This window comes from Mus caroli, unplaced genomic scaffold, assembly GCF_978045245.1.
Source record: "Mus caroli unplaced genomic scaffold, Mus_caroli_1 scaffold_18, whole genome shotgun sequence".
Lineage (NCBI taxonomy): Eukaryota > Metazoa > Chordata > Mammalia > Rodentia > Muridae > Mus > Mus caroli.
In genome coordinates this window covers 71,814,034-71,829,257 of record NW_028227273.1, presented here as the reverse complement: position 1 = coordinate 71,829,257, position 15,224 = coordinate 71,814,034, and positions in this window count along the sequence as shown.

The following is a 15,224-nucleotide window of genomic DNA, read 5'->3' as shown; positions in this document are numbered from 1 at the left end:
TCTCTCTCTCTCTCTTCCTCCCCCCCCCTCTGCATTTCTATAATAAAGCTCTTAAACCATAAAGAGTCTCTGCTCCATCAAGATCTGCTGAGCACTCACTCTGGTCAGTGTTGGGAACCTCTTCCCTCATCCCTCTCTCCTATAACCCTGATGGCTTTAGCAAGGTAGCTCTGGGAATACCCAGGTAGGGTTGCCTCTTGGACACTCCCTGAAGAGTTGGATAGAGGAAAGCCCACCCAGGGATGAGTGGAAAGGGTAGGTAGTAGCCCTCCCATGCCTGACAGACCAGAGAATAGGGAAAACTCTGATGGGGCGTGGCCCTTTTCCCTTCCCCCAGTTCCCCAGGGCCCCCGTTTTTTGTTCCCAACAATGGAAGAAATTAAATTCGAGGATCTTTGCAATTGCAACAATATCTAAAATGAACCATGGTTTCAAACAATAGAAGAGCCAAATCCTCTACTACATCATGCTCATGTAATGCTGAGCATCCTGTAAACAGTTATCTTAGCTGATTTGGTTTCCACAACTCTCACATGAATAACATTGCACAACTAATTCCATGAAAGCTGTGCCTGCATGCACAAACCGAGTACAAGATTAACTCAGTTCAAAGCCCTGCATGAGAGAAAGGGATCATCAGACCACTACATGTTATCAGCAGCTCTGGCCTTGGAAGAAGGACAGGAAGTTCTTTTCAGAGATGTACTCATGCACATCCACCTAGCATTTTGATTTAGTACTTTAAAAATTGTGAATATGGTGATGTGAAGAAGCATTATGGGAGTGGGTATATGGAGCTGAGGAAGATGCAGTGCATTTGATCAAAGACAGGGTATATAAATAAATGAGATTCCACAGACCATAAAAACCAATACTTATCACTGACTTGACATTTATTTCTTCAGTTTGGCCACTTGAAATCATTTATCTACACTTCACACTTATCCTCACATTAGCAGAGATACCTTCAGATTCTTCCTTGTACTGTTACCTTGAATCATTATGTACCATTCCCACTCTGTCTCAGGCTGCCCTGGATCCTCTCTGCACAGATTCCCCATGTAATCTTTGCCAGCCTAGACCAGAAACAAATCAAATAGGATGCTGTTCCCTCATGTCTGACCCAGACCCTGGGTTCTAAATGCTTCAAATAAACATTATATAGACTATATTTTCTCATTGGTATACCATCACCCCTCTCCCATCTTGCCTGCACTCTCCCTTCGGCTGGGCTGAACACACACAAAATGAGAGCAAATATCATAACATTTAATGCTCAGAACCCACAGCACCCCCTACCCCCAGGGAAAAAAACCCTAAAACTAAGATAAAATAATTTGGCTCAAAGAACAAACTTCATCTGTATCTCCTAAGAAGAGAAATTTAACTAATTCCCAATGTATGGAACTACAAAACCAGAGACATGTTCCAGAAGGTCAAAGCTTCTATAGCATGTGAATCGACTCAAAAAAGAGAGAAACAAAATAATTTGGGACAAAAAAACAAAACAAAACAAAACAAAATACCTAATACCTGACAGAAATTGGTTAATGTAGGGTATGAAAGTTAATATTCATGTGTAGAGACACAGAAAAAAATTGAAATTAATAGAAAAGAGAATAAAAATACAATAAACCTAATAATCGTAACTCAAAGAGATTACATTGCAGACAGAATATCGGGCTGGAAGACAAGGTAGAGGAGCTGGATGGCTCAGTCAAAGAAAATGATGAATGAGTATAAGTTTCTTACATTCATATTTTTCATATTACAAATTATAATAGAATAAATTGCTCCCTTTAAAAAGTAGCACTACTTAAATGTACAAATGAAATTCCAGCTGTACTTTCTACACTTACATAAAATATTCTAAGTTTTGACACTGTAAATAACCCTGGAAAGCTTTCTTTGTAAGCTTGATAACCACATCTATCCCTCAGCAAATGGTGTCACACTAATAATTCATCTTTACCCTTCCCTAGGAGATGTTCACTACTGCCAAGGAGATAATCTGAAATTACACTATCAGAAATATTGATATGGGGCAAGACATTCCAGGAACTCAGAATTTTGAAAGAAAAATCAATGTTTCAGGAAGTCAGTGTTAATGAACAGGCTAGTGGTATTATCAGTCCTAACTCTTCCATTAGTTAGCATGAGGGTATCAGCTGTCCTGTTACATATCCAGGCTCACCTTTACTCTCATAGTAGGAAGGACTCCTCTATGTTCATTCCTGTACTGCCTGTATGTTCTTTCCTGTAGTATTTCTTGAGTCCTTATGGTATATCTCCAGATCATTTATAGTGGTGTTTTAAAACAAATTTTTATTTTAATTTTATTTGGAGGGGTATCTTTGCCTATATGTAGGCCTGAGCATTTCATGGATACAGATCCTACAACAGATCCAAAGGAGGAAAAAAGATCCTCTGGACCTAAGTTCTGGGCAGATATAAAGTCCCAAGGTAGGTACAGGAAATTGAACCTGGAAATGCAAGAAGAGGGAGTCCCCTTAACAGCTAAACCACATGACCAGACCTTTAATTGTTCCTTAACTAACTACTGTGGACACTTAAATCAATGATCAGACAGACAGAATTCATGGAGCAACAAGGACATGTTCTTACAGTGTCGGGGTGAGTACCAGATCAGGTAAGACAATCAAACAAATTGGTGTGACAAAGATATACTGAGACATTTGGAAGCAGGAGACACTGAATGTGAAAATATTTGCCAATCATTATGACAATGACATCAGTGTTTCCTTATGCACTGCTTTAGAAAGTGGTACAGAAATAAATTGGGATTGATAAAGATATGAGTCACAAAGCAAGAAGAGCTTGTCGGGGAAAACACTCTGATCCAACCCTTCACAAAGTCCTCATGTACCTAGGACTCTCTGATGGTTGAATTCATTGTGTCCAAAACTGCTCTGCAGACCTTGACAGGCAGAGGAATGATCAGTGTCCATACCCAGATTGGATATTGTGTGGTATAATGAGAGGCAAGACATTGCTACTACTTTCATACTGGCAAGACTATTTTGTGGGTAACAAAGCCAGTTAGGTTGGGGATAGAAAACAGAACAAAACAACAGCAACAACAAAAACCCAAGGAAAAAATACAAAACAAAGAAACAAAAACCATATCTTTCACTGGGAATTTTTCAACGCCAATGATAAGGAAGTCACAATACTTAGAAGGGTATCCACTCTTAACATTTGGTACATGCTCAATTGGTTCTTTTCATAAACATAGCACTGTGCTTCCTTCAGTCAGGGTCAGTGACACTTTGTTTTCATTGGATACAAGTTACTTTAGAGAGTCAAAATTAATCTAATACTCAGAACAACTGACTGCTTGCTGCAGTGCCTTAAGTGGGAAAGCAATATCACCACATCTGCTATTATTCTCAGTGACATTTTTCAGAATCAACATTGAAACGGACTCTGGCAAAATGAATTCCTTGTCCTCTTTCTACAGTCACATGAGCGCCTCCCCATCCCTTGATTAATCCCTCTAATAACATATCTAAACCCTTTGTAACATTCTCCTGTCTTCACTATCCAGGGCTTTTAAAGGAGTGAATTGGCCTGAGAAAGGCTAACTCCATGAGTGGGTGCAAATTAGCAGTTCAGGAAAACAGACCTGAGTTTCTACTTTCCAGAACTGGGCAAATTAGTTGAAACCATAGGATTATGTAAAAGAGACCCCTCTCAGCTTGTTAGCCAAACTTCTGACCAAAAGGTCAAGAGGTAACCCCTCACCAGCTCTAAAAAAACAGATAGCCAAGCTTGCCACCAAAATGTCAAGAGTTCTCCTTGGCATGAAGCAAGGATAGTTAGTCTGAATCATATTTTCACCAACACTTCCAGAGGTAAAATCCATCTATCAGGATATAGCTCACCTACCCCTCGCTAATGTTCCTCTGTTTGGCTTTAAAACTGAATCAGTGAATTCAGTTGAGTTCTTTCCATCTTGTTGGAACTGGGCCTCTGCATGCAGGAATTTGTACAATACCTGCTCCTTGCTTTTGCATATTGTTTGAATCCTGGGTATTATTCTTCAGCAAATCATTTACATTGACACTCCTAGTTCTGATTCACAGGTGAGCAGATCTGGTTGACCAGTGGGAGACCTGCATGTGGGAAAGAGGTTTTTCAGAAAGCACCTGACACTTCAGACGACAAAAATGAAAGGTGCTTACACCTACCTAAAGGATAAATATGAAGGAAAGAGAAAATATGACAAATCTCTCTGTGTGTCTCTCTCTGTCTCTTTTTGTCTCTGTCTCTCTCTGTCTCTCTTGGTCTCTCTCTGTCTCTGTCTGTCTGTCTGTCTGTCTGTCTGTCTCTCTCTCTCTCTGATTTAGAGCTTTATTTTAGAAAAGCAGAGAAAAAGAGAAGTAAGACCAGCCATAGCCATGTGGGGTAGGTGATGGGGAGTGACAAATATCTGTTTTTCCTTGAGGATTTCACTTTCCTCTATGAGATATGAGGCTCATTCGCATGTAGTTCACACACACATGCAAAGTCATTTTCCCAGGATCCCTGAGGAGGAGCAAGGAAGACTGTAAGAAAACTATACTGCCCTACACAATCCAGATTTCTCCAGCAGGAGGTCTCTAAAAAACAAAACAAAACAGAGAAACAAAACCAAAACAAACACACAAACAAACAAAAAGACCCTGACAGCATGGTATAGGCATTCCCGAACCTGCAAAAAGTCCACAGTCACAGAAACTACTAATAACAAACTACAAAATAAAAATCAACAGTTAAGTCACATGTGCATGGACACAGTGCCTTTCTTGAAAAAAGGGACATTTTCCTCATGTAATTCAGCAATCAATTATCCAAAAGGGGATTTCCTATTTTGTTTTAATCTATACTGACTTTCTATCTATGAAAATAGTGTGGCCTGCTATCTTCCTCTCACAGCATGCATATTGGACTGCCCTGTACATTTTAGGTCTCAAAGAAACTTAAGAGGAATAGCTGCGGTGCCTTTTAACATATCGATGGTGACATCTTTGACTAGGTGCTTTCCTGGCTCCTGCTTCCTCTCTTGGCCCCTCTCCTCTCCTCCCTTCTTTTCTTTTCTCTATACCCACCCATCCTCTCATGGCCCAGTTCAGTCTGGCCCTTTCCAGATGGCTCTGGCTGTTTTCTCCCTCATTGACTAAAAAAGTCCCAAATTACCCTATAAGCACCACCTGCCCAAGAACTAGGTATCTTCCTGGAATCTGGGAATTCTAGTACTTGGGAAAATAGCAATGCCTCATGGGAAGATATAGTGGCCTATAGATATGTTTTCATGAACTAATGTAGCAGGTGACCAGCGTCCATCTCTTAGTCAGGATTTAACAGTTAATAACCCTTGCTCAAATGGTGGAACTGGCTTTTCTCCAGCAAACCTGAGCATTATCATTACTTTATAAGCATACACCTTTGCTATACCTTTGGGCTGTCATCTTACTTTCACACAGCACTAAGGTATAACCTTAATACATAAGCATCTGAAGGCACATGTCTGAATTCTTTATTTTCATCAAAGAGCATTAATCTAAGATGAAAATCTGATAGAGAGTAAAATTTTGTTCAGTAAAAATTAATATTTACAGCCATAATTATAGTGCTTTATAATGTATATTTTCTTTTTTATTAGATATTTTCTTCATTTACATTTCAAATACTATCCCAACAGTCCCTTATACTCTTCCCCTGCCCTGCTCCCCAAACCACCCATTTCTGCTTCACAACCCTGGCATTCTCCTTTACTGGCACATATGATCTTTGCAAGACCAAGGGTCCCTCCTCCCATTGATGGCCAACTAAGCCATCCTTTGCTACATTTGCAAGTAGAAACACAGCTCTGGGTGGTATTGCTTAGTTGATATTGTTGTACTTCCTATAGGGTTGCCAACCCCTTTAAGCCCTTGGGTACTTTCTATAGCTCCTTCATTAGGGGCCCTGTGTTTCAGCCAATAGATGACTGTGAGTATCCACTTCTGTATTTGCCAGGCACTGGAATAGCCTCACAAGAGATAGCTGTATCAGGATCCTGTCAGCAAAAACTTTCAGGCATATGCAATACTGTCTGGGTTTGGTTATTGTATATGGGATGGATCCCTGGTTGGGGCAGTCTCTGGATGGTCCTTCCTTCCATCTCAGCTCTGAACTTTGTCTCTATAACTCCTTCCAAGGGTATTTTTTTTCCTGATTCTAAGAAGCAACAAAGTAGCCACACTTCAGTCTTCCTTCTTCTTGAGTTTCATGTGTTTTGAAAATTGTATCTTGGGTATTCTAAGTTCCTGGGCTAATATCCTCTTATAAGTGAGTACATATCATGTGTATTCTTTTGTGATTGGGTTATCTCACTCAGGATGATATCCTCCAGATGCATCCATTTGCGTAAGGATTTCATGGATTCATTGTTTTAATACCCGAGTAGTACTCCATTGCATAAATGTACCACATTTTCTGTATCCATTCCTCTGTTGAGGGACATCTGGGTACTTGCCAGCTTCTGACTATTATTAAAAAGGCTGCTATGAACATAGTGGAGCATGTGTCCTTATTACAAATTTGAATATTTTCTGGGTATATGATCATCTCGTTAGATGCATTTGACAAAATCCAACACCCCTTCAAGATAAAATTCTTGGAAAGATTAGGAATTCAAGGCCCACACCTAAACATAATAAAAGCATTATATAGCAAACCAGCAGGCAAGATCAAACTAAATGGAGAGTAACTTGAAGAAATACCACTAAAATCAGGGACTAGACAAGACTGCCCACTTTCTCCCTACTTATTCAATATAGAACTCAAATCCTAGCCAGTGCAATTAGACAACAAAAGGAGATCAAGGGGATACAAAGTAGCAAGGAAGAAGTCAAAATATCACTATTTGCAGATGATATGATAGTATATTTAAGTGACCCTAAAAATTCCACAGAAAACTCCTAAACCTGATAAACAGCTTCAGTGAAGTAGCTGGATATAAAACTAACACAAACAAATCAGTGGCCCTTCTCTACACAAAGAATAAACTGGCTGAGAAAGAAATTAGGGAAACAACACCCTTCTCAATAGTCACAAATAATATAAAATACTTTGGTGTGACTCTAACTAAGGAAGTGAAACAGCTCTATGATAAGAACTTCAGGTCTCTGAAGAAAGAAATAGAAGATCTCCATAGAAAGGTCTCCCATGCTAACGGATTGTCAGGATTAATATAGTAAAAATGGCTATCTTGCCAAATTCAATCCCCATCAAAATTCCAACTCAATTCTTCACAGAGTTAGAAAGGACAATTTACAAATTCATCTGAAATAACACAAAAACCTTGGATAGCAAAAACTATACTAAACAATAAAAGAACCTCTGGTGGAATCACCATGCCTTAACTCAAGCTGTACTACAGAGCAATTGTGATGAAAATTGCATGGTCCTGGTACAGTAACAGACAGGTAGACCAATGGAATAGAACTGAAGACCCAGAAATGAACCCACACACCTGTGATCACTTGATCTTTTACAAGGGAGCTAAAACCATCCAGTGGAAAAAAGACAGTATTTTTTTTTCCTGAGAAACATATTTAATCTCTGGTTCACCCTGGGGAAGGTATATGCACCCATTTTCCACAATGAACAGTGATATACAGGTATGCCCAAGCAAGGACTGTCTCTCTCATCAAGAATCTCTGTGGGGAGAAGAATCCCAGCAGTCATTATAAGGGTGTATGAAGTCATTCTAAAGATCATACTTCATTGTGAAGGTAGTCAAAGTCATTGCGAGGGCACAGAAGTCACTGTGGTGGCCCATATTATCATTGCAGTAGTCACACAAAGTTATTGTTAAGGCTACACAGAATCATTCTGATGGCATACTATTCACTTTGAGGGATACAAAATCATTTTCAAGGTTACACAGAGCCCTGGGGAGGGCATATGCAGTCATTTTGGGGGCACACACAGCAATGAGAGGACACAGATCATTGTGATGGCCCAAAATCATTATGAAAGACACTCAAACTCATTGTGAAGACAAGTAATTATGAAGTAATCACAAGTCATTGGTAAGATCACACAGAGATATTTTGGGGGCTCATAAAGTTATTGTTAGTGTCACGGAGAGTCTTTGTTAGGGTCACAGAAAGTCATGTGATAGTTACACAGACTCATTGTGAAGGTTAGACAAAATCATTATGATGGCAACCAAACTCATTATGAGGGTCACACATAGTCATAAAGGCTCATATTTCATCGTGAGGATATAGAGAATCATTGTAAGAATATAGAGAGTCATTGTGAGGACTTACAAAGTCATTTTGAGTTCATAGAGATACATTATGAGCACACACACACAAAAACCTATTGTGGAGGCCACCCAGAATCATTGCAAGGGTCACATAAAGTTATTCTTGAGGGTCACAGCAATTCATTGTGAGGCAACACAATGTCATTTGGAAAGACATACATAGTCATCATGATGCCCTCATACTACTTTTTTGTTGTTGTAAAGATTTATTTATTTATTGATTATATGTAAGTACACTGTAGCTGTCTTCAGACACTCCAGAAGAGGGCGCCAGATCTCGTTACAGATGGTTGTGAGCCACCATGTGGTTGCTGGGATTTGAACTCTGGACCTTCGGAAGAGCAGTCAGATGCACTTACCCGCAGAGCCATCTCACTAGCACCCACTTTTTTTAAATTGGGTATTTATTTCATTTACATTTCCAATGCTATCCCAAAAGTCCTCCACACATTCGCCCCCCACCCCCTACCCACCCACTCCCACTTCTTGGCCCTGTCTTTCCCCTGTACTGAGGCATATAAAGTTTGCACAACCTATGGGCCTCTCTTTCCACTTATGGCCGACTAGGCCATCTTCTGATTCATATGCAGCTAGAGACACAAGCTCCAGGAGGGGAGTATTAGTTAGTTCATATTGTTGTTCCACCTATAGGGTTGCAGATCCCTACAGATCCTTGGGCACTTTCTCTATCTCCTCAATTGGGGGCCCTGTGATCCATCCAATAGCTGACTGTGAGCATCCACTTCTGTGTTTGCCAGGCCCCAGCATAGTCTCACAAGAGAAAGCCATATCTGGGTCCTTTCAGCAAAATCTTGCTAGTGTATGCAATGGTGTCAGCATTTGGAAGCTGATTATGGGGTGGAATCCTGAATATGGCAGTCTCTAGATGGTCCATCCTTTCAACTCAGCTCCAAACTTTGTCTCTGTAACTCCTTCCATGGTTGTTTTTTTTCCCAATTCTAAGAAGGGGCAAAGTGTTCACACTTTGGTCTTCATTCTTTTTGAGTTTCATGTGTTTAGCAAATTATATCTTATATCTTGGGTATTCTGAATTTCTGGGCTGATATCCACTCATCAGTGAGTACATATTGTGCGAGTTCTTTTGTGATTGGGGTACCTCACTCAGGATGATGCCCTCCAGGTCCATTCATTTGCCTAGGAATTTCATAAATTCATTCTTTTTAATAGCTGAGTAGTACTCCATTGTGTTAATGTACCACATTTTCTGTATCCATTCCTCTGTTGAGGGGCATCTGGGTTCTTTCCAGCTTCTGGCTATTATAAATAAGGCTACCATGAACATAGTGGAGCATGTGCCCTTCTTACAGGTTGGAACATCTTCTGGATATATGCCCAGGAGAGGTATTGCGGGATCCTCCGGTAGTACTATGTCCAATTTTTTGAGGAACCACCAGACTGATTTCCAGAGTGGTTGTACAAGCTTGCAATCCCACCAACAATGGAGGAGTGTTCCTCTTTCTCCACATCCTGGCCAGAATCTGCTGTCAGCGGAATTTTTGATCTTAGCCATTCTGCCTGGTGTGAGATGGAATCTCAGGGTTGTTTTGATTTGCATTTCTCTGATGATTAAGGATGTTGAACATTTTTTCAGGTGTTTTTCAGCCATTTGGAATTACTCAGGTGAGAATTCTTTGTTTAGCCCTGAGCCCCATTATTTAATGGGGTTATTTGATTTTCTGGAGTCCACCTTATTGAGTTCTTTATATATATTGGATATTAGTCCCCTATCTGATTTAGGATAGGTAAAGAATCTTTCCCAATCTGTTGGTGGCCTTTTTGTCTTATTGAAGTTATCTTTTGCCTTGCAGCAGCTTTGCAATTTTATGAGGTCCCATTTGCCGATTCTCGATCTTACAGCACAAACCATTACTGTTCTATTCAGGAATTTTTCCTCTGTACCCATATCTTCGAGTGTTTTCCCGAATCTTGCTTTTCTGGTGTGTTGGGGTATTCAAGACTCACCCTGGTGGGAGTACTGTGTTCTGATGATGCCAAGTGGTCTTGATTCTGTTAGTAAGATTCTTACGTTTGCCTTTCACCATCTGGTACTATCTGGTGTTAATGGTTTCATAATCAGCTGTCTCTGGCTGGAGCTTTTTCCTCCTGTGTTTCTGTTAGCCTCTGTCAGCACTCCTGGGATTCCAACTCTCTTCTGAGTCTCAGTGGTCAGAGCACTTTCTGCAGGTAACCTGTCCTCTTGCAGGGAAAGTGCATGGAGGTCTGGAGCTCTGCTCCAAATCGTGATTGAAGAAGAAGGCCATTAGGAACCCTGTAGAAGAAGCTATGTTGCTTCTGCAGCCTGGGCGAGCTCTCCTGCCAGGAATGGTCTCTGAGAGACTCGGGATACAGGATGGCATTCTCACCTTGTCCTGGGGTCAGAGCCCTCCTTGGAAGCCAACCTTCCACTTCCAAGTAGTGGAATTAAAAACATGTATTATCACATTTGGATTTACATGGTGATTTCTGTTTTTTTTTAATTGTGGGAAAACCTTTATTTGTTAAATATTTATGGCATGCACAGGTAGGAACTCATATTGAATTTGAAACCTATGGATATAATACAAAATGAGAATGTTGCTATTTCTTATCTTTTTTTATATTTACAAATTTCGTGACTTCTTTGTGTTACCCCTTAGCATCTGAAATAGCACAGAATCTATGCATGTTGTGGGAGGATATCATGACACATTTTTACAGGCAGGAATTGTTCTATCACTGAGAACTAAATTAGAAATCATCTATTAAATAATATCATTCAACTATATGAGAATCATAGACTCTAATTATGTTTTGTTTTCTTGCTCCAACAAAAGCACTGTTCTCATAAATGAACGGCCAAATTGGCTCAATGTTATTATTTGGTCTTGGTTTTCTTTTGTTAGATAACTGTATCACTCTGTTGCCCTGTCTGGCACACAAGTCACCATAATGATGAAACCTGATCTTACAGTGGATATGTCTGCCTCAGCCTCCTGAATGCCGTGATTAAGGCAGTGAATCTGCATACTGGTTCATACACACACATTTAATTTCAGGATTTGATGACAGTTTTGTGGCATCGATTGCTACTCTATCTGAGCTAATGTACCTAAATTAGAAGACAGAGGGAACTTCAGTTTGTAGACTTTCTCTTAACAATACTGAGAATGCAAGCACTTGGACAGACAGGTGATGTCAATGTTAGGTATTTTATGAACTCAATCCCCTCTGCTTAATGACATATAATTATCTAACTCCTCACAGATTTCCAAAGGCTTGGGAAATTTGAAAAGTGGTGTCCAATGAAAGGCATATCACCTTCTATCCATCAAATACCTCACCATATAAATCACATGTTCATTGGTGAAATATTGGTGATTTGTTATCTGTGGTGTAGTATTGAAGAGTAAGCAATTGATGCTTACTTTTACAATAGTAAAGATAACAAGAAAAATTGAAGGACTCATACAGAGATAAAAGTGGATTTAAATTCTTTGGTGTCAAAGTGTTAGCTACACACTATGGCTACGCTCAACATTCCAGTGTGTGTTTTCTCCATCAAGAAGATAGAAATAGCATATGACCAAATGGGAAAATTCAATGAAAACATCTAAATCGTGGGAAACATTACTGAAGAGTTGGGAAAATATGAAAGCTACAGGATTTGGAGTTAATTATGGTAAACCATATTGTTATTTATATTGCATTTTGAATCATGAATATGTGACAGCCTGGTCAACCACACAAAACCAACCCCAAAACATACATGAAACAAGAGGTGGAATAAAGTCTGGAGAACCAGGGATTGGACAGAGAATGATGGGTGTGTAATGGTTCAAGCTCTCTGGAAAGCTGCATTTGAAAAAGACATTTTCTCTTGAAAATACAAGTGGTAGAACAGAGGCATTAGATAGTAGGGATGAAAATAAACTCACAGAGCTTTGAAATAGCCATAATAGTAAAAAATCAATCTTGCCAAAATATTTTTCTGTAATTTTTTTATTTATATATTCACTTGGCATCCCAATATTAGCAACCTACTCCTCCTAGTAACCCCTAACAGAGATCTGTCCTCCCTTCATTCTTCCCGACTCACATACTCATTATGCCCACATCCCCCCGAACCCCGGCACTTCCAGTCACTGCTTTCCTAAGCCCATTAGGCATATCCTCACCCACTAAGGCCAGACAGAGCAGGCCCATTTAGAGGAATGGTACAAACAGGCAGGCAGTCAACAGATTCAGGAACACCACTATTTCCAGCTGTTGGACCAAGCTGCACATCTGTTACATATGTGCAGGGTGCCTAGGTCCAGCCCATGTTACATATGTGCAGGGTGCCTAGGTCCAGCCCATGTTTGCTCTTTGGTTGGTGGCTCAGTCTTTGGGAGCCCCAAAGGGTTCAGGCTATTTGACATTATTAGTCTTCCTATCAGCTTCTATAACCCTCAATCCTTCGCACAATTGTCCATAAGGCTTCCTGAACTCCATCCAATGTATATCTGTGGGTCTCTGAATCTCTTTCCATTAGCTGCTGGGTAGTGCCTCTCAGAGGACAGTTATGGTTGGATCCTGTAGGCAAGGACATCCCCAATTCCAGTTGTTGGGGGATCTGCATGAAGAACAAGCTGTGCATCTGCTACATATGTGCAGGGATCTAGGTCAAGCCTGGGCTCATTCTTTGGTTGATGGTTCAGTTCCTGGGAACCCACAAGGGTCCAGGTTAATTGACTACATTGGTATTCTTCTGGAATCTCTGTATTCTTTGGGTCCCTCAATTCTTCTTCCAACTTTTGCATAAAACAAAAGTCCACTGTTAGGCTGTGTATCTGCATCTGTTTCAGGCAGCTGATGGATAGTCTCTCAGAGGACAGTTATACTAGGCTCCCATTTGCAAGCATAACAGCGAACCATAAATCATGTCAAAGATTGATGCTTGCCCATGGGATGGGTTTCAAGTTGGACTAGCTATTGATTGGCCATTCCTTGAGTCTCTGGGTCCAAAGTTTTGTGAGTGGGATGGTGTCATTATTCTTCCACTGGGGGTCCTGCCTGGCTACTTGAAGTTGCCTCTTCAGGTTCTGTGTCCCCACTATTAGGCATCTTGGCTATGGGCACCCACATTGACTACTGGGAATCTTCAACATTCCCAGGACTCTGGGACTTCCTAGAGATTTCTCCACTCCCAACCTCCCCACCACCAGCAACTGCAGATTTCCATTCATTCTCCTGGCCCTCTCTCTAGACTCTCCTCACATCTAATTCTGACTCTCCATTCTCCTCCCCGTCCCCTCTCTCAAGCAGTTTCCTCCCTCTCTCTCCCTCCTATGACTATTTTATTCCCCCTTCTAAGATATATTAAAATATTGGACCTTACTTCTTGTTTAACTTCTTTGAGTCTGTGAGATATATCATGGGTATTCTGTACTTGATGGCTAGTATTCACTTTTCACTGAGTATATAGCAAGCATGTCATTTTGGGACTGTGTTATATCACAGAGGATATTTACTTGTTCCATCCATATGTAGTCTGAATTTGTTATCAATATTCTAAGACTCTTTTGGCTTGGCGTAAATACTTTCTCTTCTTTCTTTTAGCTCTTCAAAATGACTATCCAGGACACTTTGGGACTTCTTAAACTTTACTTGAACATATACCTCATCTATTGTTCATAGGTTAGCTCTTAAAGGCTTAATGGTGTCATGATATTTGTAGGAATGGACTCACATCTGAAATTAAGATGAAGATACTATGTAAGTAATGCCAGTAATTCGGTTTTGTTACAGGACTAATGTTCTGGTATGTGTATGGTATTAGCATTCTGGAAAATACTTAACAAAATAAACTCAAATCTAATTCATTACTTGATGCATATAGAACTGAGTGTAAAAGTACAATAGGAGAGGAGGACTCGACAATGGTCTGTAGTAATTGCCCATGGATACTTTTGTTCTGAGGGTCGAATTCAAGGAAGAAAGCAGGATTATTGCTCATGCCCCCAAGACATCTACATTCTGTCTGTGGGGAGCCATTTGAACTGAAACTAATACTACTATGGCAGAAAGCCTGAAACAATGAACAAAATCTTCCCTATTTTATTTAACACAAATGCATTCTCTTTAGAACACTGGTGCCAACTCTCCTAATCCTACATCACTTCCATATAATTTAAAGTACTCTTATGCAAGGAGACTCATGTGGAGACAAAAGAAGGGTGTCTCACTCCTGAGACCACTAAAAATACATTTTCTTATGGTTTTTAGCAACCCCTCTGAGAAGTTCATTCCACCCTCAAAGGTGTTGATACCCAAGCTTTATAAACATTGCTCTACTATTCATTTTATGTTACAAGTTTACAGAAAATATTAATGGGTTCAGCACACTTTTGCCAGGAACATTTTCTTGGGAGATGACGCATGTGCGTACGTGTGCGTGCGCACACAAACACACACACACACACACACACACACACATATATTCATCTACCTATCCCAAATGTAAAATGGAAACAGCCAAGTTCAACTTGTTAAACCTTTAAGATTTATTGGAGTTACATACAGGACTTAGGGGAAGCAGTTAGTAAATGAGAGCACAAGGGACTCAAAGACATTTGCTATTCTGAAACTTAAAACCAGCAGAAGATACAGATAATAAATAGTGGACATTGGAAGCAAACCGCTTCTCTGTAGGTATCTGAACAGGATAAAGAGCATCTTATCTTTGTGGCTCTGTTTGTCAAATCCTCTTTTAAGAAGTATAATTTGAGTATGTTCATTTGAGTTAAACATACAGAATGCTGTCAGTTTCATTAGCTATTTTGAGGCATGTATTTCACAGCTTCTCTTTGAAATAGATCATTTCAGTCTCCAGGAAAGTTTATACAACTCCATATTCTTTTAG